Source organism: Canis lupus, chromosome 5, assembly GCF_011100685.1.
Source record: "Canis lupus familiaris isolate Mischka breed German Shepherd chromosome 5, alternate assembly UU_Cfam_GSD_1.0, whole genome shotgun sequence".
Classification (NCBI taxonomy): Eukaryota; Metazoa; Chordata; class Mammalia; order Carnivora; family Canidae; genus Canis; species Canis lupus.
In genome coordinates this window covers 17,645,150-17,669,922 of record NC_049226.1, presented here as the reverse complement: position 1 = coordinate 17,669,922, position 24,773 = coordinate 17,645,150, and the positions used below count along the sequence as shown (strand labels likewise).

The following is a 24,773-nucleotide window of genomic DNA, read 5'->3' as shown; positions in this document are numbered from 1 at the left end:
TGGGTTTAATCTTAAAGCTCTCCTATTAAAATGTTAGCCTGTGTCTCCTTTTTTTCCCCCTTCAATAGCATAGAAGAATATGAGCTTTATAGACTTTAAAGGGAGAATTTAACAAGAGCCAACATTTACTGAGGGCTGGCCATGGGCCAGGCACCGCGTTGGGTGCCTTACAATGCCTTCCTGAGCCCCTTCATCCACACACAGACATGGCCCTGTCCTGGGTCACCGGTGACCTTGATGCTAGTGTACCTGTCTAATGGACATTTTTCTACTTCTTGATTCCTTTAACCTCTCAGTGATGTTCAATCCTCTTGACCACTGATGTTCACCTGGAGTCTTTCTCCCACATGGTTGCTTCTTCCCACTTTCCTCTGTATGTATCGGCTTCTGGCACCTGCCACATATATGTTGGAGTTCCTTAAGGAGTGGCCCCCCCTTTCTTCTTATTCTGGTTTCTCTCCAAGGTGGCCTTTCCCGTGCCAGTGGCTCCCTTATGAACGTCTGGGCCTCTTCTGTATCCTCCAGAGCTGGATTTCCAGTGGTGGACCTTGGAAGCACCACTTGGCTATCTCAAAGTTGCCTCTAACTCAGCATTTTCAAAATTGAATTCGTTGTCTTCACTCTCAATCCTGGCCTCTTCTACTGTTCTCCATCTCCAGGTCTTGCCATTTACACGAACTCGAACCCTGGAGGAGGTCTCCCCCAGTTTCTGCAACCCTTATCCAACAGATCACCAAGTCCTCGCAGATTTGACTGCCTAATTATTCCTTGACGATTCCTTTGCCTCATCCTCAGGTCAAGGTGCCATCCCTTTCTGCTAGTGACAGCTCCCAAGCTCCCTGAGCCTGTGCTGGTCCCTCCACTCTGTTCACCAGGTGGCTCAAAGCCTTCCCTGCTGCCTTCGGTCCCTTCTGTCCACGGCTGTTCTTTGCAAGTGCTCAGTGCAGATTTACAGAACCATCTTATTGGTGAGGTCGGCCTGGCCTGGAGAAGGAGGGCACAGGCACAATAGGCCACAGACACTCCTGTGTTCCTCTGTACCTGTTGCCCTGGGTTTTTGTCATCCTAGGTCTGCTGGCTGCTAGGGTCCTCAAAGAACTATGCTGGCTGTCAAATTCTCCTTTTTTTTTTGGCAAAAGCTTGACTCCTTTCGTAGATTCGAACCTGATTTATTTGTTCTCTTTAGAGCATTTACTTTCTTGAATATAAATACTGGGCAGTGGGGTTGGAGCTTGCGCTCCGTGTATGGGAGTGGTGACAGCTGCGAGAGCGGGTTTATTTTTAAATAAAAATTGGAAAGTTACGAGGCTCCTGAGGTTTTCTGCATTTTTATTTTTTATTCAAAAAGGAAAAAAAAAAGGGCAGGGGAGAAAAAAGGATGAGGGGAAACAGCGCCTGTGTCTCTTCTTCCACTTTTCATAGCTCCCTGTTTTCATCTCCTTTGCCCGCTTCCCTTCCCTGGCATTTGGCATCTCTGTAAAGAAAGGAAAGGAGTGATTACTTCTAAGAAGGGAGTGGGGGATCTGTTCAAGCCAAGCATTAGGCATGCAGCCCCTGAGCAAGTCGAATGCATGGTAAAATATTACCTTAATAACATACTCACAGAGAGCTATGTGTAAATGCTAACAGCTGCTTTTGTGATGGCCGTGTTATAAATGATTGCAGCCCTGATCATTAATAATGCATCTGAACAATAACAACTTGATTCCAAGGAAGGAGTACAGCCTTTCATTTCTTCCTGGTGCGTGAATTTACTCTCGCCATTGTGTGAAGTGACTGGGCGCTCGAAATGCCGGCCCGCCCTGGGAGGGAGCATGTGAGGCAGTGGGGAGCACTTCACCCCTTTCCTGGCCCCCAGTCAGGTACGGTGGGGCTTCTGGAGGCCACTTACAATTTGTCCTTTGCACAGTGTTGACCTTCCAGCTAGCCCACGCCCTCTAAGCCTCTCCACCACACCCTAGGACCTGATGCATCAGAAACTGCCGCTCTGATGGTGGTTTGAGGGTGGACCCTGTGATACAGCAGGATCCTGGAGGCTTCCTGGCCATCGGGGTTGGTTACTCAAGAATGATTACTTTCCCTTCCATGTGTGAGGCTGCTGCTCTGCCTGAAAGACAGAGTCCAAACTCTTCAGTGTGTCATACGAGGAATCTTCGAAGCCCGGCTCCAAACCTTGACCACACCCCTGCCACTCACTCCACCCTCTGTTCTAATTGCTCCAAACTTCTCAGGGGTTCCACAAACGGCCTCTGTGCCTTGGCGTATACTGTTTTCCCTGTTCTGCCTCCTGAACTCCTATTCACCCTTCAAGATCTTGGTCGAATATGCCCCCATCCTCTACCTCCCCAGGGCAGAGTTAGTTGGTCCATCCTCTGTGAGCTCATGTCTATGGGTACATTTCACACAGGCCGCAACTCTAGCATTAATCATACCACGCACTGTAATACTTTATTTTTATATTAGTTCTCTCTCTGGGATTTGAGCTTATTAAGGGCAAGAAGTATGTGTTAGTATTCTTTATGTCTCCATTTTCTAGCACAGTGCTCAGTAATCATTAAATATTCAATAAATGTTGCACAAAAAAATGAACAACCATTCAATAAATACTTTTCTGTTTTCTTATGTTTGATGATATTCTGGGACTTCGGGTTCTGAGCTGGTGTCAGGTACCACGGCGAAGACACATTTTCACTGAGGATGCCCCCCCTCCCCGAAGCACTGTGATCCTGAGTTGTGGCGGCCCAAGTGTGTTTAACAGTTACTCGTGTCAGTGGGGATGCAGCCCATTGGCCTACCCATCTTCCACGCTACTCACACGCTAGTTGGCCTCTGTCGCCCCTCTCAAATCATGAGGTTCTCATACAATTACTTTGTTCCCTGTATCTCCATCTCTTCTCTGATCCTTAAAGCTCACATAATTTACATACTGGGAAGGGCCTCAGTATACCCAAGATGTGCAACTTGGGTAAGCTACAGTTGCACAGCTCCATATTGTTCAACTCATTTCGGCTTGGCTTCTGCATAGGACCGACCTCTATCATTGTTTCTGGCTCCCCTTCTTGAATACGCTGGTTTCAAGCTCTGATCTGGCTCCGGGGGTTTTCTTTAGTTTCCTTGATCATTGGGAAAATCAGATCCTTTTTCTCTGGACCTTAAGTGCATTCCTCTGCAAAGCCATCAGAACCCAACTGGGCTCCTTCTGCACTGGGGCTTTGGCACTGCAATCAATGAGACCCTCTCTTCTCTGGAAGAAAGACAAGACCCTGTGGTCAGTTCCCTGAAACCACTCCTGTTTTAACTATTTTTCTTGTTTCCCTTTTCTTGCTTTCTGCCTTTTATGACCACACTCTAAAACCACTCTCATCTATTCCTGTTCTAAAACTTCATCACTGTTTCTGAATCTGTGTTTTCTCTACAAGTCCTAATTTTTTACAACTCTGACCTCAGAGCATCACTTACCCCATCTGTTGTTTCTGGCCCTGCTTTCCACCAGAATTACCAATCCAAGGACTCATCTTCCAGACTAATTTCTCTCCTTAGAATTAAAAAAAAAAACTGATCAGAAAACATTTGCACATCCATAGGTTCATGAATTTATGTTATTTATAACTTGCCTTCTTACAAAAAGGATTTAAAACTGTTCACCAAGATGTAAACAATACAGCTAGATGAAGCAAACAAAAACAAGTGGGTTTTTTGGTGTGTGTTTTGTGGTTTTGTTTTGTTTTGTTTTGTTTGTAGGAAGAGGCACAAATTAGCCAGGCGAGGAGGAAGTGGTAGAGCCACAAATGAGGTTCACTGAGGACACGTGAAGTCCAATTGACCTGCTGGTGGTGGCGACGGAGTTCACCATACGCCACCCAATGATCAAGACAAGAGGGGAATGGGATCAGTTACAAAATCCAGTATCCAGGAGACAAAAAACACAACTAAATTTCTCATGGAAACTACAAATGTTTAAGGTACAAAGACTGGAGAAAAATTTGTGCTAAGTCTCAGACTTTGTTTTCCTAACAAAACGGCTTCTCCACAGTAATGGCACACTAAATACCGATGAATGTTTCTTGTACGGACTTGTTCTTATTAGAAAAGTTTAGCAAATTTTAACTTCATGAGAACGTTCAACACATTAGTGTTTGAACTTGGTGCTCCTGGAACTTCCTTTCAAATTGACTTTCTTGGTGTGCTGATGGTGACGAAGCCCAATAAGATGTGGTCTCTGGGGATCCCTGGGTGGCGCAGCGGTTTAGCGCCTGCCTTTGGCCCAGGGCACGATCCTGGAGACCCGGGATCGAATCCCACGTCGGGCTCCCGGTGCATGGAGCCTGCTTCTCCCTCTACCTGTGTCTCAGCCTCTCTCCTCTCTCTGTGTGACTATCATAAAAAAAAAAAAAAAAAAAAAATTAAAAAAAAAAAAAGATGTGGTCTCTGCCCTCAAGAACCTTACACTTTCCTAGGGTAGCTGCTCTCAGATGTGAGTGCCTGGGAGGATCACTGGCATGTGTGCTGAAACCGTAGGTTTCCTGGGCAGGGCTCCAGAGCCTGTACATTTAATAAGCACATTTATGATTCTGATACAGATGCTCCAGGTAAGTACAATGATGACGGGGGATCAAAGCATCGATCGACAGTTCGAGGCACCATGTGCTAGGGATCCTGAAAGGCTCAAAACACAGCATTACAAGGAGCCTCAAATGGTGGAGTAATTGCTTTTGGCAGATGTGTTAAGAGAAGGAGATGGTGGTAGTGTTTGAGCTGAGCTCTGAGTCATGAGTAAGAACAGACACAGGAGAAGTGGGGAGACTTTCAGGCAGGGGGAAAGAGAGGAAGGAAAAACTCAGAAGAGGAAAAGTGCAATGCTTGTTTAAGAAAAAGCAAATAGATCAGAGTGGCTGGAGTATAAGGTCTATGTAGAGGAAATAGTAGGGGCTAGGGCCAGAAAGGTAGGTTGGGGACAAATTACAAAGGGCTTTGAATGCCAGACTGATGAGCGTGAGCTTTACTCAGTAGGCAATGGGGAGTCATTGAAGGCTGTAGAGTCCCACAGTGATGTGATCCAAGTAGTACTTGAGGAAGATTAATTTGGCTGCAGCATATAGAATGGATTAGAGGGCAGGAAGATGACACAGGATTTGGTACATAGAAGGCACTTTATAAATGCTCTTTGAATAAAATGTTTGAATAGAGCAAATAAAGAACTGTTGCAAAAGTCTAGGTGCAAGGTGATAAAGACCTTAAGGGGACTAACAATGACAAATAAAGAGCAAGGGGAGAATGCTGTGACATTAATAAAGAGGTAGTTATGGACCATGGTGCCCTGCCATGTAGGGTGGAGGAAAGACGAGAATCATTGTTTGCTCTGAAGCTTGGAACCTGAGCTACCAGGAGAAGTGTGGGGCCCCTCCATAAACAAGAAAGTCAGAGGAGGCCTTGGGTCAGGTAGTAGATGATGAGTCTTTGAGTTAGGGTTGTGACTCGGAGCTTACAAGACAGATGAGGCCTAGCAATTCTGGTCCCAGAAGCTTCTATGGGAATGTGGGCTCTAAGATAGAATCTTGAGCAGAACCTAAACTTCAGTGTTGGGAGAACAAAAACAAATCATCCTAGAAGACAAAGAATGGTCATAGAAGTGTGGGGACTAGGCTAGGACAGGGTCTAGAATCCACGTGAGGGGAGCATTTAAAGAAGAAAGCATGGAGGACAGTACTCTGGGCTGCGGGCAGGTGGGGAAAGCCCAGAGCTGAGTGCGCTTTGGGATTTAGTGATGAGGTTGTCAACTGTTGCCCTTGGAAAGAGTAGTTTCAATGAGCAATAGGGGTGTCATTTCAGCTCCATTTGTCAGGCCCCAGATTAGACCAGGGATCCTCAATCCCTACATATATTTTAGAATCTCTCTCTTTTTCTGTCTCTCTTTTTTTTCTTTTTCTTTTCTTATTTCACCCCCTAAATCCACCTGTTCCTTCCATTGCTGGCTCTTGGCTAGACCTATCTGCTCCTCCTCCTATTCCATATGGCACAAGAGGACACTTAAGAGGCAATTGGCCTTTGGTAAAACCTCAATGACCATGAAATTCCATGACCGAAAGAATGGAAGCAGATGCAGCCCAGAATCCGTTTCTTCTAGGCCAGCTGCCTGCTGCCCTTCTGGCCTGATTCCCTCTATACCCATGTCCTGAATTTAATGCCAGTTGAACAGCTTGTTTTAAGTTTGGCAATCGGCTATATAGTTATATCTCTATATCTGTCAGGACTCTTTGGTCGCAGGTAACAGAGACAACTTGAATTATTTTTTATTAGCAAAGGGAATTTTATTGGCACATGTAATAGGGAGTTCAGTAATTACTGGATTAAGGGACCAGATGATGTCATTGGGATTCTTTCTTTGTATCTACACCCTGCATTTCTCTGCTTGGCTTCATTAATTCCTCCTGCAAAGGCCTTCTCCAGGTGTCCGGGAAGGTGTATACCTCCGGCATCCCCTGACAATGCTCAGACTGGGAAGATTCCCTGGGAAAAACTCTAACTAGCCAGACATGGCCTGATGCCCATCCTTGAACCATCGCTGTGGCAAAGAACATGAGGAACAATGATTGGCTGGCCCTGGATGGCATCCCTGTCCCTAGGAGGGACCAGCATCCCCCTAGAAGTGCATGACTGACATGGCCAAGAACCAGTTTCCCAAAGGAAGGAGGAATAGGAATGGTGGTGGGGTCAGTTCAAAACAATAGCTGTCCAATTATACTCCAGCTACTTGGCTTACAGCTTCTCTGTCATTCTAGCAAGACTGTGCCTGAATGTCTCACATTCCCATCACTGCCCCAATTAGTGGGCTGAGAGCTAAAGGAAGCAGAATATGAAGCTGCACCCCCCCAACACCTCCCACCACCCACCTCTCCAGGCTCGCTTTGTGACAGCCATCACCCACCTGGGCAGGTGTCTCCTGGTTTCCAGAGGCCCCGGGCTGGGGTGGCAGGGGAGCCTTAGATCAGGGCAGTGATGGGTTGGCTGAGGCGTGTGGGAGAAGAGGCAGAGCCAGCCCCGGGTGCTGAGCCAGGCGAGATGAAGGTGCTGTAAGGCAGGAGCCCGAGGGCAGATTGCCCACTTGCTGCCTGAATCCGCAGGAGGACTCGGGGCTTTCTGAGGGCGTGCGTTGACTTGCTCTGTGACCTTAGGCTAGACACTTAATTGCTCAGGGCTGCTTCCCCTCACTCTCCCATCTGGTGAGCAGAAATACTGATGTGACTGTACTGGAGGAAGCCGCATCTTCCTGAGGATGGGGTGTCGTCTTGGGGCTTGGTGCTATGGAAAATAGTTTCTGGTCCACGCTGCACCCCTAGAAGCTGCTTGCCCCCCCCCCAATCTGCTCGGCAGAAAACAGGTCTCTGAAGGTCTTTGACTTTAGGCTTTCTGATTTCAACCTCCCGAACCATATTGCTCTTGCAGTTGAGCTGGGAAATGGATGACCCTTTTCATACTTATAGTTGAGAATAGGTGTGTGCTTAAAAACATTTGCTTTCAGAGCTGGGATTTATAGTGCCACAGAGACCCTAGGAAGGTGTGGGGGCTTAGGGAGTGGTGGGTGTTTTGGTTTCTGTTTTCCTGGTCCCCTTCTCTCCGGGCTTAGTTCTGGCAACAATCACATGATGCTCTTGGGGAGTGTTCACACAACATAGAACAACCCGTTCGCGTGTCAAGGAGATAGGGAAGACAGGTGGGAATATAGTCAAGTGTAAATCAAACACATGCCTCGGTCTTCACACCCCACCCTGTCAGGCCCTACAGCATGGTTCTCAAACTTTGTGCCTTCCCGACCACCAAGAGGGGTGGGGGAAAAATGCATATCCCAGGGTAGCACCTGCAGAGAATACCAGTCACATCTGGCGAGGGGTGCAGGGGCCTGTGCATGTAGCTCAGGCGATTCTGATATTGACTGGACCAGTTTCTGGGTCCAGGTCAGGTAAGAGGGCTGGGTCAGGTAAGAGGGCTAGGTTCCGGGGTTTCCATCTGTGTTGAAAGGGAATGACTTCACTTTAATCTGCTTGGTACCTTGAGGTTCTAGACGAGATTACATTAGAACAAAGGGTCTCATGATCTCAGTGTAACGTGAAAACCACTGAACAAAAGCAATCTCATCACTTCGACAAATTTAGAGTCAAGGATGTGACCCGGTCGTTCCCAATGCAACTTTGGCCACAGGCAACTCAACAGCTCCAAAGCACGCTTTCCACATTCTTCCCAAAGTCCCCTTCCCGCATGAAGCCTTCCAGGGCTACATCAGAAGGGCAGGGTCTCTGAGACCTCGGGCAGCTGGGTTGTGGAGGAAGCACAGCTGGAGTAGGGTAGAGAAGAGGATGCATCCTCTGAGCACATCCCCCCAACATGTTACCTTGCCGTGAAATTTGCCAAGGTATCATCATCTTGATACGCTGGAGGTCCAGAGGAAACAGTGAAAGCGAGGTTCAGGGAGACCGGAGGTCCAATGGGAGTAGAAAGCCCCCTCCCTACCTGTCTCCCTGCTCCCTGGTGCTTTCCCCCTATACTCGCACCTTGGGGTGACTCTGGGCAGTGGGAGTCCGATGCTGGTGCAATGGAACCATGCAAGAAGGTAAAGCAGATGGAGTCCCTCTGGCTTCCATACTTCCCACTTCTCCTAGGCACGGGCATCGCACACGGGCTTTTCGTCAGCAGGATGAAAATATGTTGGGTGAGGTGCTGGTGAGCAAGGGTGGCCCCCCCACCCACCCAGCCCCAGTGCTGGAAAGGCTGGCCCTCTCAATTCCATTTCTCCTTAGTTGAGGGGGGCAGGCATGACGGGAGCTAGGAGCGGAGAGCTCTCATCCCGAGAGCTGTCAGCCTGACCAGAATGGGCATTCATTTTCAGAATAAATAATCAACTCAAAAAATGTACCAAATTCATTTTCAAATTGGCTTGTCAGATACACGTTTGCCCAGGACAAGTCGGTTGAATAAAATGTATCTTGGGGAGCAAGGTGAGCCGGCCTGTCTCATCCCCTTAGGGACATCTTGTAAATAAGGGCCATTCTGGAGGCCGGAAGCAGAGAATTCCCCAGAACAGATTGAATTCTGGCTTTGTCTTAATGAACGTCAATATTTATTACCAAAGGTGTTGTGCTCCTTGGAGTGATAGAGCATTTCACCATTTCAGCTCTTGCCTGTTGCCTTCCCAGGTACGAAACGCTATATAATTGCTGCTCATAAAGGCGGCAGACAATATTGCCAAGGAAACTCACTCCTGGCTGTGAATCTTCATAATCAAACCCAGCAGAGCTTTGCTTTAGGCTTGCACAGAGTGTCCCTGAGGGCAGGGCCCACCCAGATTTTCTGGTTTTCCTCCTTTGGCAGGCCCCCCGCCAAACACAATCTGGGGAGGCAGGGGCTCTTCCTGGGGCTGGGGACCAGAGCACCGGGCAGCCAGGGCTGGAGAGGCAGAGAAAGGGACAGAAGTTACAGCCCTGACCCTGATGCAGAGCTGAGAGACCGTCACTCATAAATTTGGAAGGGCCCAGCGAGGTTCTTTCGTCCAACCTTCTCCAACCTTCACCTTTGCAAATGAGGAATATGAGGCTCAGAGAGATGGAGCTTGTTTTTGTCAAGGTCATGCAACTCCCAGGTCAGTGCTCTTCACTTTTGGCCACACCATCTCCTGGGGATTAGAGTGAGCTCAAAAGATCTCCCCTGGCTGGCGGCTGGCTGCAAGGGTGAATGGCTCCCAGTTGGAGAATTTCCTCCACTCCTGGTAGGTCTGGGGCCCCATGCCAAGATGTCTGGCTTCCTGGGGTCTTGTCCAGACAGGACACTTTTCCTAAGCTGATGTAAGCCCATGATCTGCCCTGCCCTTTCCTGAGGAAACCTCTAGATATCAGCTCCAAACTCTGCCCTTCAGCCAAGCCATTCTTGGGGGCAGGAATTGCAGCTGCAGAATCTGTACAAGGAAATGGAGATTCGTTTCAGGTTTTATTCTGAATGAATAATCCACTTGTTTCCAGTAAGACTTTAGCTCTACCGAGGGTAGAGCTAAATCCAAGAAGGGATTTGCAAGGTCAAAGGAAAGCCCGCAATGCCTGAACTCAGGACACGAAGCTAGGCCAAGCTCAGCTTCGGGTTCTACCTCCTTTCCTCCTGCCAACTTGCTAAGGACAGCGATGGCCCCAGGGCAGAGACACAAAATGGGTTTTAGAGAGTGATGTCGTGTGGTTCCCAGACACCAGATCGCTCTGCAGAAACTGCCTGGCTGCTGTTACGGGAGTTGTGCTGGAGAGAATTATAACTTTTGACAATGGACATCTCATCTTGCACAGATGCGTCCTTTATAGAATCTGCCAGCAAGATTACAGAGGCATCACAGTGTAATGGGAAGAGGAGTCAATAATTCTAGGGTTATTGATTGTAACCAGACCCATTCTTCTTTTTTAATTTATATTTTATCCACTTTTTTCAACCTTTTTTTTTTTTTTAAACCCATCCTCACAAAAGCATCTGCTGGATCAGATGTAGTTGATTACATTTTTAAAAATGATAGGAGTAATTTGCTGCCTTGAGGAAGAGTCCAAGACATGGTGGTGTACAGCGAGAGGGGGAGAGGAGTGCTTACAGGGAATGGGGTGAGGAGGAGAGGGGAAAGGAGGGAGAACAGAACAAAGTGGGAGGAGCTTGGTGAAGACAACCCCTTGGACCCTGCATTCCCCAATGCCCCAATCTGGATGAAGACTCCATCAAAGACTTTGATTTCCCACAGTTTTGCAGCTGCACTGAGTCTTATAGTGCATCCTAGAGGATACTTATCCCTCAGAGCCTGCTTCCTCCAGGATATCTTCCCTGATAAGGCAAATGGAGACACTGGGTGGGTTAGGGCAGGTGGTCTGTGCACACTACATGTACATATGCTTACGTGTGTATCTTCATTCCAGGATATTTACGTGCAGGATGCAGCAGTTGACCTAATGTGTGTGTTTAATTGTTGGATCTGACTATATAGAGTGAGCTAATAGTAGCTTGAAAACTCTTAAAGAATTGGTTATACATTTTTGATGTCTCCAATATCCCTTTTGATTCTAACCCACTACCTAGGGTAGCATGATAAAGCCAGTGGGCATTTGCTGAATAGTCCTCAGGGAATTAAATGATCACTTGAACATCCTTTTCTTGTAGAAAAGGGACCTGTGACTTCGCAGGTCACCAGAACAGGTACAATGTGAGTTTCTGATTCTGTTCCTAAAATGTCCTATGACTGCACTTCCACTAGCTTGTCTTCTAGATGGGATCCCCTGCCCTGTTTCCATTGATCGTAAACTAGATCCTAGGATGTCCAAGTATAGAAGGGGCTTAGAGATTGCTTCGTCTAGACCTCTCATTTTCTAGAAGAAGAAACTGGGTCCCAGAAGGATTAACATGACCTGCCTCAGCAAATGGTTTGGGTTAAAATCAGGAGCATATCGGTGCATTCTTCCCATGCAAAATTTGTCTCTTTTCCTCCTATCACTTCATTTTCTTACATGGACAACAGCAAGAACCTGTGGCCTGTTTCTTTCTTCACCTCCCGAGTCTGGACCCGCTGAGTTATAGAAAGTTCTTCTCTTCCATTTTCTTCTAGATGGGTCTGAAAGTAGCTGGGCATTGAAGAAACTGTAAGAGGCAGAAATAGAGCTAGGTTTCATTTTCTCATCTCCCACTGACTTGTTTTGTGTAGGCCTGGACCACTTTTCTCCAGGTGGGGCTGGTGTTGACATTATATGGGTTTTGAGGTCAAGTGAAGAGAGGAAGGAAGGAAGCTCTTTGCATCTGTTTGCTTTTTGGGATAGGCAAAAATATGCCATGAGAATTCTGGATTGTGCTTCCACATCTAGGATGTAGGGAAGATCCCAGAATGGATAAGAAAGAGTAAGGCAAACATCTATTTATTTTTTTCTCATTCTGAGGCTTGAGGGACCAAGGAGACCCACAGAGATGGCCAGGATCCTTGGCTGACCTTGACTTCTTACCTGTCCCTGTCAGCAGCCTCCACTGCCAACCCCTCTGGCTGTTAGCCAGAGGCTTGCAACTGTCTTTTCTTCGTTATCCCTGATCTCTCTGAGGTGATAACATTTGCTTCAGTGAAAGATACGATACTAATCTCTGAGTCAGAAGACTTGAGTTTGAAACTAATCACTTGACTTAGCAGCTATGTGATCTTGGACAAGTCACTTCATTTCTTTAAATCTCAGTTATGGTGTTGGTAAAGCAAGGGGAAAGATGTCCATTTTCTCTACCTTACCAAGGCATTGAGAACCAAGTGTTATGGTGGCATACATTGGAATGTGCCATCTACGTGTAAGACATTCTTAAAAAAAATAAGCTATTTGAGAAGAGAAAAAGACAGTTCAGAGTTCTCACATAACCCTCACCTAGTTATTTCTATTATTAACACCTTATACGAGTATGGTACCTTTGTTACAGTTAATGGGCCGATAATGAGAAATTATTATTATGAAATTCACAGTTTCACTTTCCTTCATTTTTACCTAATGTCCTTCTCCAGTGCCTGGATCCCATCCGGGATTTCATATTACAGGTGGTTGTCATGTCTCTCTAGGCTCCTCTTAGCTGTGAACGTTTCTCACACTTGCCTTGTTTTTGACGACCTTGACAATTCTGAGGAAGACGGGCCAGGTATATTGTCAAATGACCCTCCGATGTGATTTGTCTGATGCATGTCTCCTGGGTAGCCTGGATCTCTGGGTTTGGGGAGGAAGATCACAGAGGGAAAGTGCCACTTTCATCACATCACACTAAGGGTGTATCATGGGTGAGCTTTCTATTGCATGTATTGATGTTATTTTAGATTTTTACTTTGTCACAACTCTAAATCGGCTGGGGACCCCTGTTTTAGAACCCTCCCTCACTGCGTCTGGGTCACACGGGCCCCCTTAGTGGCTCTGGAATACAAGTCCTGGTAGGGTTTTCCCCTAAAATATGAGAGGTTCTTTCTCTTTAGACCATTGAGCCTGCCTTTCTGGTCACCTGGGTTTGACACTAATGAGCTGCTAATAACACAACCATTACCTATGCAAATGAAGGAAGCGGGCTGGGGCAGGAAGTGCCGGCTCCCTCGGAGTGCTATGTAATCAATCACGTTGCTGTGGTTATTAACCATCTTAAGTGAGGTGCCCTAAGAACTGACCCTCTTGGGTTCCTGGCTTATTTCCATCAACAGCCTGTTTCCCGAGAGACTCCTGGCCTGGAAGGGGTTAATTCGCCTCAGCTCCATAGTAAGGGTACAGTATGGTGTCAGGGGTTTCAAAGAGTCTAAAACCCTCTATTTGATCATCTGCTGAATCCTGTGGGTATTTGAGATAGTTACTTGCCCTTTCTGTGCCTCAGTTTCTCTTTGGGACACTTATAAGTGATGGCTCTCATAGATTCACTTCTTCCTCGTCAGGACGTGGTCTGGGAAAATGGAACAGATGCAAGTTTCTGGTTTGGACTGCCCCCTCTCACTCTACCTGCTTATCACTGAGGGAGGATGGACAGGGTGATATGTTGGGATTTGTGGCCCCAGAAAAGCCTACAGAGTTGGAGTTATGACAAGGACACAGAAATGGGAGAGTGGATAGGCTGGTTATTGGCAAGGCCATCACCACATGTGTTCTAGTCGTGTGAGAAGCAAAGGGCTGGTGCAATTGGATGGCATACAGAGGAAGAGAACTTCTTACATTAATAAACATTCTAGTTGTTTCTTATAGAAGTATATTTTTTCTTTTTTAAAAAAGATTTTATTTATTCATGAGAGATGCAGAGAGAGAAGTGGAGACATAGGCAGAGGGAGAAGCAGGCTCCCTGTGGGGAGCCCAATATGGCACTTAATCCCATGACCCCAGGATCACTACCTGAGCCAAAGGCAGATGCTCAACTACTGAGCCACCCAGGCATCCCAGAATATATATATTTTTAGAATAAGGATAAATGTGAGGTCATCTCTGAAGAACCCTTAGTCCCCAAGACACATAGCATGCTATGTATTTTTCCCCTAGATACCTCCTAGGATGGCTGCCTGAGAATGGCTTTCACTCCCTTAGCACCAGTCCTAAGAGCACCAAGTAGAGTATGAGGCTCTAATAAATCAGAGTTTTCCTTTTTGAATTCTGAAACAATTGGAAAATGGAGGAATCAGACAGGGATCAATATATCCGTTTTGTGGGTGGTAAAGTTGCATAGGAAAATAAGGTTTGGATCTGAGGCCTAATGAGGTTTGGCACTTGGGCTTTCTTTCCTTCCCTCCTGAATTGAAATTTTGTACTCACTCATAGACAGAGAAGTTGAGTGACTGCTGGCCTGCCCAGGTGAACTCGTTACATGGAGAAGACAAGAATGCTTGTGGCCTGTGGCAGACAGATGAGGAGTGAGAAATGAGAGAGGAAAATGCCCATGTCAAGAAGGGGATCAAAGCCTTATTGCCTATATATCTTATTGTGGCTATAGATCTCAAGTCCCTGTGGCTGATATATACTAGGGTGATCTCCACAATTCCCACCCCTGCTCATCCAACGAGGACAGTGACTTCTTCTAGACCCCTTCTTCCAGTCTCCACATTGGACCTTTTAGGAGAAAAACATTGGTTAAGAAAACAAGCCCATGGATACATCTCTCAAAAACAAACAGTAATTTTCAGGCACAGCTCTCCTGAAATGTAAGTTTAGAAAAGGAAAAAAAAATCCAATCAAATATGTAAATGACTAGGATAAATTACTCTAAATGTGTGATATTAAATAGGACACTTGAAGGCTCAATTTGAAGCATCAACATTTGGATTACTTCATAGCTCCCAGATCTTCCTCAAAAATTTTAGTATGTCCTTGCTTTAGGTTTGCATTTGCAATATGTTTCTTTTGATGATTCTTTTTCCAAACCAAGGAGTACTTTCCTCCAAAAGTTCAATTCCAGTCTCCAATGGATCCCCTTTGTCATATGGTTGGCTATTTGATAGGATGGAGAAAGCCTTCTGTTAGATGTTGGAAGAATGAATTCCAGTTCTTTCTCTACCTCAGACTAGTTGTATTAGCTTTAGAATTCGTTTAATCTTTCTAGAAACTTTATTTTATCTGTAAAAAGAGATAAAATACATGCTGGTGTCTAGCCCTAAGCTTCTCTGCTTACCTAGGAGTTAGGAGACAGGGTGTGATGGGACAGTGATACCAGGTACACAGAAATTTAGCAGCTTTATTCCAAACTCTAATGCATTAGGAGTCAAAAGCTTCTCATGCTAGCTATTCTGTTGATGCCTTGGAGGTGATAGATCTGAAAGGGGACAGACATGAACCATTCATTGTAAAGTAGGTAAAGGATGGGATCTGCCCTCCTGGGTGGAGGTGCCGCTGTTCTCCTGTCCAGCCCAATGCTTCAGAATCGTTGCTACGTAGGTAGGGCTCATCAGACTTGCACAAGAAGGCTATTGTGGAGGACAGGGCATCTTCGTGCTAACATCGACCCCTCCTTGTTCTAGCCCACCCAATTCTGTGTTTGGGCTGTTCCTTTGCCAAGTATTTTCACGTCACATATAAGTCCTTTTTGTTTGTAGGATTATTTGGTCCTCCTATTTCCTTCTGGTCCCTGGCACTCTGATAGCTGGGGTATGTCCTTTTTCCTCCTTTCTCTACTATCTAGAACTTTCTGAACACCTTTGCTTGGCTTGTGGGGCCATTCTAGTCTGCTCTAGACCTTTTCCCAGTGGGCCCTGCTTTCCTACCTGGCCTCTTGCTTGCCCTCATATCATTCCCCAGGAAGCAACTCCCAAACTGGGGGCAGGGCTGACTGCATCAGGGCCAGGAACTGGGGGTCTGAGATGAGCAGCTGTCTCTCAGGAGTCTGCTTCCCATCCTCCTGTCACGGGCAGTGTCCCCTGGTGCTATGTTGGCACAGGCTGGCTTATGAGAGTACGCACTTCCTACCTGCCTGCCCAGCTGTATTTGCATGTACACATAGTGTGGTGCCAGACAGGCAAGCTCAGAGCCACTTAGGGGGATGATTAGATCCCTCAGTGTGTTTATTTTAGAGTCTGTTGGAGGAATTGCTATCAAATAGAGGGGTTTTTGCCCCTAACCACATGTTTTGGCTGCTATCCAAGTCATTAAAAGAAAAGAAATAGTAACTGTAAGAAATAAGGTGGTGGATGTTTAAGGGGCGTAGTTACTACTTCCTCCTCTTCTCCAGTTGTTAGACTTCGAAAGGAAGGTAGAGGTTGCACGTCTTCTACTTGTTGAGTTCTTTACTATCCTACTTTGTGTATTATCCCCTCTCTCAGTACTTTCTTTCACCCCTGTTCTTCCTGGAAACCTCAGGTCCATACCAGACTCCTCCTCTTCCATTCCTCTATCAACAGTTAATCACTCTGTAAACCTTACTTATTGTCTTCATACTATTCTCATAAGTTGAGACAATCACTTTTGTTTTCCCAGTAAGACATGCAGCTCAGAGACACAGAAGTCTTGCTGAGGTCAGAGGGCTGGTAGGTGGGAGAGCAAGGTTCCTCCCTGGGTTTGTCTTAGTCTATAGCCCATGGGCAACTCTAGAGCCAGCAAGCATTAGGCATGCCCTGGAGCGGGGTGGTGCTGCCTGATGGACAATAAGCCGTGGTCTTTACTCAAGGACATTGGAATACTGCTCGGGGATTGCACACAAGAGAAGAGGAGAGTCAGGAAGGACTTGCTGGAAGAGGCAACTTCTGAATGAGTCACAAAGGTTGGCTAGAGGTTGGCCAGTTCAACTAGAGGGAAAGAGGGCTCTGGTGGAAGGGTGGACAGAGGAAGAGCAAGGAGGGGAACTGTAGGCTCCTCTGTCTGGGGTGGCCCAGGGGCATTGGGAAGGCTGCGGGAAATCGTACACCAAGTGGGGTGTCTTAGCCTGTTCCTGAAGCAAGAGGGAGCTTCTGAAGTTTGAGTGGGGGAAGAGATGGAATTGGAGACGTGTCTTAAAAAACAGACTGGCAAGATTGTGAAGTGTGTTGAGTGTGTGTGTGTGAGTGTGTATATTTGCTTAAAAAAAAAAAAAAACGAAACCAAACGCTAAGACATGGAGACCAATTAAGAGGCTTTTCGAACAGATTAGAGAAAAAGCGACAAAGCCTGGACCGAGGCGACAGAATGGGGGACTTGAGACGGGGTGGGTTTGACAAATAGCTGTGGGAGGCAATAGACCAGACACAGAGTTGAATTAACCGGTGGGGGGCAGGGGGTGAGCAGAAGAGAGGTGTTGGGGAAGACGATGAATTTTCTAGTTAAATAACTTGGGTGAATGATGGTGCTGCTAACTCAGATAAGGAATGTGCGAGCAGAATAATGAGGTCAGTTTGGGACACGTTGGTGGAGAGCAGCACGCGGGTGTTAGGAACAGCCACTGCATGATGAGGGGACAGAGGATGTCAGAAGAGAAAGGGGGTGTCCCAGGACATGATCAGGGCCCAGGCTGGTACCCTGGCCAGCCGGTCCAGGTGAGCCCTGGAGAAGCCCCAGCACCATCTGCAAAGCTAGCCTGCATTCCCGGTTTTCCAGTCACACCGGTGTCCCTCTCTGCTTGTCATGAGTCAGGCACTGATGGCCTTAGTGATGCTGGGGATTTATCAGTGAGTGGAAAAAGATAATTGACCACCATCTCACCTCGCCTCGCCTCAGCTGATGGAGAGAAATCTAACTGCTTCATTCCACTGTAATTTCATATAATTCTCCATCTTTTTTCTCCTGAGTTTTTACTTGGAAGTTTACACAAGTGATTGATGATTTGCTATCAAATATAAAAAAAGAGGCTAAAATATCATTGGACAGTTTAACAGCCTTTAAAATATAATGGTCTCTCTGGCTGGACGTCCACAGTAGCTGTAGGAGCCCCGAAGGTCAAGCTTTAATGAACTGGGGAGAATTAGGGAAGGAAAGTGGAAGTGATCCACGCTCCACGCTGGCTCCACAGTCCACTGACCTTGGGGGAGGAAGGCACTCATGATTTATGGAACCCCGCTGGGGAACTTCTGGGGCTGGCCTGGTTGCCAGCACCCTGGCTCATGATGCTGTTTGCCGGGGTCTGCGCCTTGGTTGTAGTCTCAAGATCACCCCCGGCTCAGCCTCTTTGCAGGGATCTCTCCCACCTTCTGCCTCAGGAAAAGCCTGCCTCTGACCCTGTCCAGAGAGCTCGAATGTTGCTCCTACTATCATTTTTGTGCCCTGGGACCCCCTGACTTGCTCACTGTATCCCTCTTGCTCCATTCGTGGAAGTTGAACTAGCCACGTGGCCTCCTTTGTGTGTCTATCTCTGAGCATGTCATTTGACATGGCAGGTGGGGTGGGGAGGGGCAGCTATCTTCTCTACGTCAACCTACTTACACATTCTTCCAGGTCCTAACCTACATACACCATCTCATCTGGATCCCTCTGCAACCTTTGGGGTAATTATAATGCTCACTTACAGATGAGGAAGCTGTGATTCAGAAGATGCTGGTAGGTGGCTGCTAAAATGGCTGCTATTCATGTCTGTATGCAGTCCCCTCCCCAGGAGCGTGGCCAAGCCCAGTGACTTGCTTCTAATGAATGGAGTGATGGGATGTCACTTCTGAGGTGCGGTTATTAGAAGACTGGAACTTCCATCTTCTTCTCTTGCTGGCTCATTCCAAGAGAAGTCTTCTACTGAGGTAGGAGCCGCCTTACGGAGAGGTCCAAGTGGCAAGGAACTGAGGGAGGCCTCCAGCCAACAGCCTGGGAGGAACGAGCATCCTGTCAACAGTCAGGTGAGTGAACTTAGGAACACACTCTCCTTGCTGAAGCCGGGGGAGGACTGAAGCCCCAGCCGTCACCCGTCACCGTGATGGTCACCTGAATGGAGGGCCTAGTTCAGATGCACCTGGATTCCTCACTCACAGAAACTGCATGACAATAAATGTGTGTGGCTTTAAGCCGCTTAAGTGTTGGGAGTATTTTGCTATGCAGCAACAGATAATCAGAATTGTCAAGTACGTTATGCAAAACAGTTAATAAATGGCAGCATTCAGTCTCAAACTTGGGACTGCTTGATTTTAAAATGCCATGATCTTTTCATGATATTGTATTGGTTTTTTGTTTTTTTTTTTTAAAGAAGATTGACAAGTGCCCGTAGCTCCAGGAGGAGCTAGACTGTAGAGGTAAATTAAGTCCGTTGGACAGTGGGATCCTGAGATAAGCAGAGGGCCAGGCTCTCACGGAGAAACCATGCATTCTATCTCTACCTGCTGGTGGCCCCTCCGGTGGAGCTGCAGCGTGACTGCCCTTCCCCCCTGAAAGGTCTTTCCCATTAAACAGATTGCACTTAGGAACATCTGCCCAGGAGCACTCCAGCTGATTTGAGCATCTTTGCTTTTAATTTTTGGTACCTTTCTGAGGGAAAGAGAAAAATAAGGTTAGTTTCCTGAAGTGTAATTGTTTCGGGCAGTTATTTATTAATGAAAAGGAACAACATGTCAACAAGCCCCGGGTTTAGCTGTAGAACTAATGTTAGCCAAGGCGCAGGTTTTAAGATAGGTAAGCCTGCTGTCAATCTGCATTTGTCCAGCTCCATGATCACCTATTAATTACTTGCGCTCTGGTCCTAGCTGGGGGACGGTCTTTGCTTCCTCCCCACTGAGGGCTGCTGAGCTCCAAGGGCAGGGAAACACCCTCTCTGATGCGGTTCTTCTTATAGAGTTTGGGGGCCTTGGAGAGAAATCTGAAGACTCACTCTAGGCCTGTGCCCCAGGATGGTGGAGGAATAAGGTCGCCTAAACAGCCTCCTTTGTTGAAGATGTGAAGTACGGAACTTTGACTGGGGTTATTGGTGAGTTGTGTGAATTTGGTCAACTTGGAGTTATATTCATCATAGACAGTACCCAAGGGAACGAAGTGATTTACCTGATGAATCCCCTTGACTAGAAATTAGAAAGGTGTATGTCAGGGATGCTTGTGGCAAAATTTCTTTTCAGTGAAAATTTCAACAAAAATTCCTGCCTAATAGTAGTTTAAACTCATGAAGGCCTTAATGATTCCTTTACTGGGTGGGTCCATGGCTCTATGTTGTTGCCAAAGGGCTGGGCACTCCACCATCCATGGTATGTTGGTTTACTGCCCTCATGCTTACTGTTTCATTGCCACGAAATGGTTAACAGCTCCTCACTCAAGATAGGAAGAAAGAAGGAAGGGACTTCATAAGCTGTATCTGTCCATTTTTATCTTGGAAAGCACTTTTTTTTCCCCAGAAGCTACTGTCCAAAATTGGTTATATGGCCACTCATATTGTATGGTGATCCACGAAAGTATGGATATATCCTTTAAAAAAAATCATCAGTAGCAGGAACAGGGCAAGAGAGAATAGGCTTAGAAATGGCTAAGTTAGGGATACCTGAGTGGCTCAGTGGTTGAGCGGCTGCCTTCCACTCAGGTCGTGATCCTGGGGTCCTGGGATCTAGTTCTGCATCAGGCTCCCCACAGGGAACCTGCTTCTCCTTCTGCTTATGTCTCTGCCTCTCTGTGTCTCTCATGAATAAATAAATAAAATCTTAAAAAAAAAAAAAGAAATGGTTAAGTTAGCTAATCAATAGGTTTTCCGAAGAGAATCAGAAGCACAGATGTTAGAGCAGGGAGGGCCTCAGAGATGGACCTGTGTAGCCCCAGAGAGGTTATTGTTTATCTGAAGTCACAAATTAAGTGGCCGTGCCTATTGCGCTTAGAAGGAGGCATAAATGGATTACTTCCATGTTTCACATGGATTATGAGGTATTGGAGGAAAACTCTCCTAAATAGAATAGCCTGGAAACCTAGGATTTCAAAACATATCTGTAGTTGCTCTCTAAATAGTTATGTGGTTTTCTAGGATATAGAGATAAATGAAGTTACAGAGATAAAAAGGAAAATGGAGGGTATCGGCTATTTGGGTTTGTCTGTTTTGTGACTACAGAGGTTTAAGATGACCAAGCTCCCTGGGACTCGTACCATCTCTTCACTATACAGCCACAAAACATCACACAGTGTGAACGTGCCAAGGGGGCCAAGATGGCTAAGGGGGTTAATTCAGGCCCAGCAGCAAATATTTGGTGTGTGCCCACACTTTGCCCAGTACCAAATTAGGGCCTGTAGTAGATATCCAGTAAGTGCAATTCAATTCAACTCAACATGACCCGGCAAACATCTACAGAGTGTGCTTGTTCTGGGCATGATAAATACATAAAGATAAATAAACGATGCTTTCCCTCCAAGCGCTCACTCATAGGAGGGACTACAACATGAACAATTCACTAAAACATGATGAAATACTTACTCTAATACAGACACGAACCAAAAGCAATGGAAGCTCCGTGGACAGAAACATGGAGGAGAACTTTGAACAGCCATTCATCCCACAGCACAACAGAACAGAAAAAAGAGATCGATGGTGTGATGCCATCGAACTCTCTAGAATGGAGAAAGTGATAGGCCAGGCAATCCAGGGTGGTAGATATGAGAAGTTCGGACAAGACTGTGGAAGCTAAGAGAAGGCAGCACCAGGCCTGGATTGGCTCCAAGAAGACCTGGAGTTGTGGACCTTGCACGAGGACCAGGATGAGGGTCCATGGAGGAAGAATACTGGGAGGGATTGGTAGGAATCAAGCCAAGATAAGGAGGTGGGAACATGCATGATTTATTTGGAAGCCTGACCTCATTCAAAAAAGCCCATAGGCAACCTCTTTCTTCTCTTCAAGCTCCCAGTCACCCAGCTCCAAAGGGCTTTCTTACATGGTTGTAAAACAGATATGTTCTTGGCCAAAGAAGCCCACCCTTTAAATGCATTCTTACGACAGAGGCAGAGTGATCAGCAAACACTCGAGACTTGAAGGCTGGAGGTGATCGGTGGCCCATTTTAACCCTGATCCCAAATCTGGTGATTCATAACAGACTGATTCTAACCACGTCCCACCCAGCCCACCCCCCACCCCAGAAGGATAGATTAGAACACAGAAAGTTAAGAATTTTTCCAAGCACAGGAAAAATGCCATTGTCATTCCCTGTGGCCTCTACCTCTAAAGAATTGTTCAAAATTCGATGTCCATATCCTTTTCTATGTTATCTCTAGATTTCTCCTTTCAAGGCATTTCAAGATAAAGGAAGCTCATGAAAAGTTCCAGATAAAGATGCAGGAAGCTGAAGGAATCAATACCATTTATTGAGTGCTTACTAAGTGCCAGGCACTGTTCTAAATGCTTTGCAGGAGAAGTTTACTTAACAGGGAGAAGGTCCTGCTGCCAGGACTACTGTGCCCCCAGTGACTGCAGCACAGAAAAAGTGGGCTGGCAGGATGCGAGAAGGTATCTGTGCAAACACAGCTCTTAATAATAGTCAGGAAGACATGTGCCCATTGGGCCCATTTCAATGACTTCATCCATTCTGCTCCACCTCCTGTCTCTGCCCCCGTAACTATTTTGACATTTGTTCACATACTAGCCAGGGGTTTCCTGTCCCTACTACCTCTGTGTAGTCTTCAGCTTGATGAACCACCACTTATACCCATTTTTCTGAAAAGTTCTTCTTTGGGCAAGCGGTACTGCTCATTGAGTTTCTGAGCAGAGCTGCTGTTGGGGCCAAGGTATGGTACAGGGAAGAAGCCCATCTGCAAGTACAGGATAGGAGGTCTCCAGCACAATTTCTGATTGACTTAATGGCATGTTGGAGGAATGATAGCCTCACTCCACCTAAAGAGAAACCTCTGCATGTCACCAACAATCATACAAACTAGGCTCTTAAAATGAGATTAGGTCGAAGCACAACCAATCAAAGTTGGAGTCTCCATTGCTCTATGACTTCATTTAAAGCTTCAGAGCCAGCAGGAAGAAGAAAGAAATCAATATTACATTTTCTTCATCATCAATTTCACTTTTTGCTAAATGAAAATGCTTTTATTCCCTCCCTGGTTCCTTCCACCATGGAAGACATTCTTTGTCCCCACCTTCCCACCTCTACGCCCATCCTGTTATGCCAGCTGAGCTCGTGCAAAAAACTCCATGTAGGACAGTGCTGCACGTTTGCTTTTTTGTACCGAGCGCTTAAGAGTATTGCAGAAGGTGTCATCTTAATTCACCAAAGATTTGTGAGTACAAGAGTCCTCGCTCAGCAGGCCTTCCTGCTGCTGCTGGGCTTTGACCACGGTCTGTGCGGTGCAACTACTGGCTGCTCCAAGTTTTGTAGATGGAGAGTCGATAGTGCACTTACTCCCCACAGCTCTCCAGGGCTCAAGGGCACATCCCAATTCAATGCCCCGAGCCAGGCTGTAGCACCAGACCCTGTAGAAGGGAGTTTGATAGACGAGATGAGCCCATCTTGAATTCATTTGTGGGCTTTGGTTACAGATGATGGTTACCTCCTCGGAAGATATTCTCATCTGCTCAGTTACAGAAGACCCGAAAAGCTTTTGCTGAACAACACAGTGGCCTCCATCCCAAAGCACAGCAGTGACCTTCAAGGGCTCTCGACCACTGCATTGGCTCTAAGATGGTCCCAATCCGGGCCCCGACTCACTCTGCAATATTTGGAAAGAGAGAAAGAAACAAAAATATGCAACAGAGGAAGGAAAAATAATACAGCTCCACGGGCTGGAAACTCATTTCCTGAGGAGCAGGAGCACATCGCACGCTCTCTGGGACTCACCGAGCTCCAGGAAGCTCGACCAGTCACTTAATAAGTCATTGAGGACGTGTGGTTTAATTAACTCGCCCAAAATTCCTCCTTTCCCTTTCTCACTTTTGCTATTAATATTTTTCGATATCTGATAATGCAGTGTAGTTAATTCTTTCTGGCTTTATAATGAACACTGCCATAATGAAAAAGGTTAGCAGTGCTTCAGGCAGCTTTTAATTATCCAGCCGAGCAGGTAAAAGCACTTTATTCTTCTCTTTTTTTCCCCTTACTTAGCAATTAATGGAGGAGCTCAGTGGCACTTACTGTATCTTTTTTGTTTTCTAATGGATGATGCAGCACAGAGCGGGGAGGCCTTACTGTACCCCTGTTACTACCTAGTGCAAACGTCGGAGGCTGCTCTGCTGCATTTCAGGCCTCTGGCTTGTGGGGCAGAAGCGCTTCTGCTGCTGGCTGAAGGCTCCTCTAATTAAAAAGCCGAGTTACCTGGAGTTGTTGTTACCAATTCCCTGTCTTGCTGTTTTCTTGCTTTGCATCTGCACCCGGAACCCCCCAAAATGCTTTTATAGCCCAGCTGGCCTGGCTTTATGGTAGACATTTTCCTGGTTCTGCTTAATTGGGCCATCTTCCTTCTGTTTCCCCCCTCCCTCCACTAACAAGAGCCTTGGGATTGTTCTCCTTACTTTGCAGACAAGGAAACTGAGGCCCAAAAAAGTTGTCTGCTTGGCTGAAAGCCCTTACTTCCGTTCTGATGATGCCATCATGAAGCTAATTGTAAACACTACCTTATGAGGGAAGAATTTAAAAATGATGAGAGCTTCTTCCAAGTTTACAGATCCATCAAGTCACAGGGAGCAGATTTTTATTGGGGTTGAGATTATTTGCATGATTCCTCTTCATTCTACAAAAAAGTTGTTCAGGGAGCATTTAACTTTTTTTTTTTTTTCTTTTTCTGTGAATTGAGAGAAGTTGACTGTCCCGCAGTCTGCATATGCAGATCTCTTTAGAGGGGCCAGAGCAAGTTTTATAAGAGCCCCTGGGCCTCCTGAAGAGGAAGGGATAGAGACCCCATGCCATCCCTTAGATCTGAAGTGGGGACAGTCTCAAGATGTCCCTGTGGTCCTGGGC

The 24,773-nt window shown here is 46.5% G+C and overlaps 2 long non-coding RNA genes across 6 annotated transcripts; both read right to left on the bottom strand.

The window, feature by feature from the left end:
- Positions 1 to 1,363: 1,363 nt before the first annotated feature.
- Positions 1,364 to 20,447, bottom strand: LOC102153862. 5 transcript variants are annotated; one of them, XR_005359254.1, is made up of 10 exons: positions 20,383 to 20,447; positions 19,238 to 19,385; positions 18,446 to 18,731; positions 14,298 to 14,375; positions 13,358 to 13,443; positions 12,519 to 12,731; positions 11,514 to 11,643; positions 3,460 to 3,535; positions 3,033 to 3,244; positions 1,364 to 1,474 (listed from the first exon to the last, which is right to left on the bottom strand). It is a non-coding gene; the product is annotated as an uncharacterized LOC102153862 (long non-coding RNA). The 5 variants fall into 5 exon arrangements; XR_005359252.1 differs by lacking the exons at positions 1,364 to 1,474; positions 3,033 to 3,244; positions 3,460 to 3,535 and adding an exon at positions 8,904 to 9,943; XR_005359255.1 differs by lacking the exons at positions 1,364 to 1,474; positions 3,033 to 3,244; positions 3,460 to 3,535 and adding an exon at positions 8,904 to 9,438.
- A 34-nt stretch (positions 20,448 to 20,481) lies between these two features.
- LOC119872002 lies at positions 20,482 to 24,551 on the bottom strand. The gene is made up of 3 exons (XR_005358846.1): positions 24,431 to 24,551; positions 22,482 to 23,529; positions 20,482 to 20,538 (listed from the first exon to the last, which is right to left on the bottom strand). It is a non-coding gene; the product is annotated as an uncharacterized LOC119872002 (long non-coding RNA).
- Positions 24,552 to 24,773: the final 222 nt, after the last annotated feature.